This window comes from Pinus tabuliformis, chromosome 5_1, assembly GCF_031772625.1.
Source record: "Pinus tabuliformis cultivar Carrire ecotype Pingquan chromosome 5_1, CPIR1, whole genome shotgun sequence".
NCBI lineage: Eukaryota > Viridiplantae > Streptophyta > Pinopsida > Pinales > Pinaceae > Pinus > Pinus tabuliformis.
Window position 1 is genome coordinate 467,735,853 of NC_142305.1, and position 6,311 is coordinate 467,742,163.

Below are 6,311 nucleotides of genomic sequence, written 5' to 3' on the forward strand. Positions count from 1 at the left end.
CGGATCTTCATTCCCTACTCCTTTGAATACCGATAACTTTATTGTGCTCTCCATATTGAACTATGTTGGTGGCGGAGGTGGTGTGGGAAGAGATGGGGGTCAAGATGGTGAAAATGGTGGTGGTGTATTTGGGGGTGGTATGCGTGGAATTCACTGCCTTATTAGACTGATCGTACTTCTCAGAAAAAATTTCACAAGCTCTTCCTCACTTTCTCATCGAGGTGAAATCAAGGAACTAGTCTCTAATTCTTCCCTACTTTCATTTCTATAGATCCTCCTAGTTTGCATAGCCCCAAACATCAATTTATTCGCACAACTTGCTTTTCGCACAGTAGCATTTAATCCATGTGTTAAAAGATTTAATGTACTTACCTCACGGTCCTTTGAGGAAGCATTATTTTGCCTCACTGTAGCTGACTGATGTATCTACCGCAAATTTGGTGATAAACCCTCCTATAATTCGATTGAGCAAATAGTTCACAATGTGTGCGATCTTATCTCCTCATGCTTCTAGTTTGCGCACCAACTCTAGAGTCCACAAAATAGGTTTGTCAAGCCTACACCTCCCTTGACTGTCTGCTAGCTTCACGATCCACTCGTACAACTCAGAGGGGAAGGATGCAAAGAAAATTTCATGGATTTCTGTATATAAGTAGCACTCTAACCACTGTTCCTTCGATACTCACGGATTCCTATTTTCCTGCGCCGCGAACTCGTGAATCTTTCTATCCAACCACCCTTAAATTTCTTTCTTTGTCAGATTCCGGTCCCAATGATGAGACAAGTTGTTGGCTTATTAGGGCCTGACCTAGGTTCATAGGTGATTTAGCAAAACAAATCCCAGTACTATTGGCCCTTTTGGCAACAGTCCGCAGAGCGCAGACTCAGGTCTCACCCGAAGTAGCATGGGAGGGTGATAGAACCAGGTTTCCACACCTTGGAGATGTTTGATGAGTTCAAGAGGTTTGTGGTTTGACCCCGTGCACACGTGACTATGTGCAGTTTCCTGTACCTCACAACCTGCGATGCTGTGTTCGCGTGCCCTACTCTGGGCCCAAACGCTATTATTACCTAAGTCCTTACTACTATTCCACTGTTAGTTGATTAACTTAACCTATTTGTATGTGTTAGGTTATACTTAGCAATATAAATCATTCATACAGGTGCGCATAGTAAATAAACAATATATTTATAATTTATAACAAACAAGTATTAACCCAAGAACACATGCACAAAATTATGATAAAACTTGTCTTTATTATTTTCTTTCTTTGTTACAGACTTGACTCTGCCCTGTGCACTCAGCTACAGGGGTCTGCGCACTCAGTTGTGGACTACTAGACCTCTGCACACTCAATTGCAGATGCTTCTCCTACCTTATGACCGAAATGCACACTTAGTCCCTTAGATTCCATCTTCTCGCTTCCTTATTGCTTCATTTTTTCCTATCCCCTTTCTTTTACACTTAAAGCCTCGCTCTATTTATACAATCCCATGGTCCACGAACCATGGGTAAGCCGACCTTACATAACAAAACTAGGGTAGACAACCTTGTGACTCTATGATACATTTTGTGCTCCGCACCCGCAATTCGGAGAGTTTTTACAAAAATATTGGGTCAAAACTTGGGCTTTGAGCCCAAAACATGCCTTGGGGGGATTCCATGCCCAACAAGAACCATATTTCAGGATAGTTGTGATGCCCTTGGTTCTCTTGCTCATCTAGATCATTCTTCATCTCTTCTCCTACCATTCCATTCAAATATTCCTCTTTTTGCACATTATTCTCTTGAACACATGGAGCATTTGATGGTAAGCATGAGGGAACTTTCTCAATCTCTGATTCTGATGTCTTCTCTTTATCAAGTGAAACCCATGATTATTTGGTCTTCTCATTTGAATCTTCTTTTTATCCATGTTGTCTTTCAATGGCATCAAGAGAATCTCTTTTTTGCAATAGTCTTCATAGGTTAAGATGAATACCATTTAGATCCAGAGGACATGTTAGGAAGTGTTCTACCTAAACATTGTAAGTGGGCTGAGCTACTTCCTTGTGTGGGTTTGGAAATGGTGGTACATGTATTTGAGTGGGAGAGGATATTTGAGATGGATATGGTTGGGGTTGGGGCTGTGGTGGAGGTGGATCATAGGGATAGAATGGAGTTGGGTATGGAGGATATTGAGGAAAATATTTAGGATATTGTGGGTTTCTCCCATAAGGTCCTTACCAACCATCTTTCCAAGGTCGGTTTTTGGGTTGAAATGGTCAATATTGCTAAGGAAAGGGTGTGTTCCAATTAATTTGAGATGAATGGGCATAACCTTGAAATTCTGAATTAAGGTCTTGCATCATACTAGGTTGACTAGGCTTTCATGGTCTTCTTGGAGTTTCATAACATATATTCATTAGTGATTTACTTGCTCCATTGTCCTCTTGGTCAAAATCCTTCAACCATGGTAATGATGAGAAATATTTAATAGCATGTGATTATACATGGACAACACAAATATCAACATATACATTTTCTTGATCTTGCATTCGTAACATTTCTACTTGTTTTTGTAGATTACTAAGAATTTTTACTTTAAACAGATCAAATAAATTTCCAATTTTGGCTTGACTTGCCGATCTTGATGTTGATTTACTTAATCTTTCTCTTCGTCTTGATATGTGTTTGCATGTTTTCACAAATTTCTTCAAATGATAATTGGTATACATCAGCTCTACTCATGAGATCGAGGAGATCAATGCACTCATCCCTAATTGTTCTAATTAAGTGGGTTTTTAGCGTGTCAGATCCTAAATCATTTAATTTATCCCTTTTAACATTATACATGAACCTCTATATTAGCTCCTGAGGGCTCTCATCCTATTTTTGATTCATTCTAAAGATTTCGTCTTTAATATCATGATATTTATATTTTTCTAGAAATATATTTTTCATATCATTCCATGATCTTATTGAATTAGTCCCTAAAATCATGAACCATTTAAGAGCTCTATCCTTCAATGTTCCCATAAACAATCTCATCTTTTGAGTGTTTAGTAAGTAATCATAAGACCTACAAACAATTTCAAATTCAAAGAGAAAGGTTTCTGGATCCTCTAACCTTAGACCATGAAAGTTTAGAGGAAAACATGGAGGTATGCTCTTCATGTGCACACTAACATCAATATCTTGAATGGGATATCAAAGAGGATGTTCCTCATTTTCATCATCTCCGTCCATTTAACCTGTTATCTCTATCACCTCTTCTTTTTCTACCTACAAAAATGGATGGTGATGTGACTCTTACTACACCACATGATCAAATGGGGGAGTTGGTGTTGTAGGTTCTTTTTTTTAATGAGAATGCTAATGCAATGCAATTTTCTTCTCTTGAAATGAAATATGCCTAATCAATTTCTTTTATTTTTGTGGAAATTAAAAATAAATGAATCAAATCGGGAAGAAAACAATGCATGGTTTTACAATTCCTTAGAAATGGCACCAAAAAATGATGAGCCTCACTATTACAACAAGAATGTTGCAACTCCCAAGGCTAACAACTTTAATTATCAACCTTGGGTTCATACACACCTAAGAGGTATCAATGTTGTATGTGTAGCATACAGCGTGTACTTCTTTTGATGTCATGATGTAATGGAGTGAATTTAATGAAATCAAATCTTAAACTAATTGCATAAATGGAAATGCTACTTTGAAAATAAATTAATCCTAGGCAAGAACAACAACTTGTAATTGCAATCATAAGAGCATGAAGTCAACTAAATAGGCCTAATATACTTTTTAAAAGTCCTATATTAATTGGTTTTTTATTCTTCCTCAATCACACATATGGATCGTAGGGGTTATTATTCAACCCTAAGAAACAAAAACAAAGTGTTCTGAGAAAATGCGGTTGACAAGTTTACACATTCTAGAGTGCTACAGGAAGATACAATGTTTGCTACAAGATGATATAATTCACCAAATGACCAAGTAAATCAAATAAAAATGGTATGGGACATTTTTTTTATTGAATAGGATGTCTTAGGTCCCTATTTCAATTGGAATCACTCAGAAATACTTCTGCTAAAACATTCTAAAAGATGGCAGAAAAATTCTAGTCTAAAATCTAGAAATTCGAGAATTAGTGAGCTAGTTAACCAATCAAGTCAAAATACAATGGGGTAATTTTTTTTATTAGCTTGAGTTTTTTAATGATATAATTTAAGTGGAATAAATTCAAATGACACTTATTAGCATGTTAAAAAAAATAGCAGAAAATTACTACTATTCGCTACAAGGGACTTCTCGAAATTTTATATTTGTGAATAAGCCAACTAATCCAAATAGCTCAATGATTAGTATGACCTCACAAATATTTTCCAATAATGAAATCATGATTTTGATCCTTCAAAATAACTCACTTTGTCCATTTAACCCAATCCTACATCAAAACATCATCAATAATAAATGCATAAATAGGAAAAATAAGAATAAGAGATGGATGTGAATAAGAAGTCAAAAGAAGAAAATTAGATTACAAGACAAGTTTTTGAGGCTTGTAGGATGGCCAAGCCCAAATAAATTCAGATTCCTATGAAGGAGATGAAGCTTTAGAAGCTAAAAATGCCACAAGGCTTCATTATTTAAATCAATCCAATTACATCCATGCTAGAAATGAAAAATGAACCCTTGGAAGAAAATTCGAATTGGTACTTATACAAAATGATGAGCAAACATTCTCCTTGAAAGGAATAATATTTCCCCTCCAAAATCCCTCAAGTAATGGATCTCATTTCCAACACTAGGAATCTACATTAAATGACACGGAACTCATTCCTAGATTTTTTCAATAATTGGAGCTCTAGAATTTTTGCAATAATTTCATAATGTATTATTGATTCATTATCCAATATTGATACTACTATAGTAGGATGAAAGTCCCTAAATTATCTCCTGCTTCAAATCTTCACAATCTACCCAATATTCTCATAACATTCTACAAAGATAAATAATATTAGGCACAAATATGAAATTATTCATAAACCTTCCTAATGAAAATATTAAAGGCAAACAAAATTATTAAGTGTAGAAAGAAATGTTTATTATAGGCTTCATGTGCCTAAGAAAGGTTATATGGGCATTAATTTGTGGCTAATCTAGAGGCCCATCAAGTCTCATGAACTGTAATCCACCATTTAGAAAGTCATCTTTAATTTTCTTCTTCCTGCAATTGTACCGTGTCAGCTAAACCGAAATATAAACATAATCAACATAACTCAGTGAAGTTTATGGGAGGCTATCAAATCTGAAAAATTAGTCCAGATTATCTCGATACATGTATAATCATAATCACATCAATATACCGACATCAATATAACCATCACAACCACGTAAACAACTAATATGCATGTATGAAAAACACTTTCGTCGATGTAGTCCAAGTAGTGAACGAGGGTCTGATACCACCTTGTAAGGACCCCCTCCCACATTTACCTAAGTTCACCCATCCACTTGGGTAACCATGTGATGAAGAGTTACTATGATATGACAAACCTCCTAAGTATAGTTAAGGAAGTGAAATCAACAAACTAAAACTTTAAAGGGCTTTTGTAGGAGCTACAGGACCCCCAAGAGCTAAACCACCCCTCTAGGTGCCATAACCCTGAGTCAAATTTATTTTTCAATAACATGAACATGATGTAGAATGCACAATATTACATCCATGTGACACTATACCTTCATTTTCATGCATAATCTAGAAAGGGAGTGTTTGGAGTCCCAATTTCCTAGTTTTGTGCCTTCAACCATGGAATATGTCCCACTTTTTCAAGGTAGCCTCCGGATCACTCTCCAAAAATTGATGACACTTTTTGAAACAATAAATGAAATAAATACAAAGCCATTAACAAAAAAATTGATTAATAACTTGACCTAAACAAGCCTAACCATGTCATACATTCATCAAAGACATTGTGAACTTGTAATCTACAGGCTATAAATGCATGTCTAAACATAGGGGTCTCATACTTATCTAAAAATAATCAGGAAGGTCCAATTCCTTCTCATAATAGTTGCAAAGACATCTATTAGGCCATGCATTCAATAACCATTCATTTACCAATCAAAACATATTAAGATCTATAACTGGAAACTTTCATGAAACCATGCTTATAAGTAACATATAACTATAATAAAAATAATGATCAAACAATGATCAAAGCCACTTAATAAAAAGTACACTTACTCATAAAATAGAAGAGGATAAAAGCTATTATCAACATATCCAAAATATAACCAAGTTAGGGACTTCCATGTACCA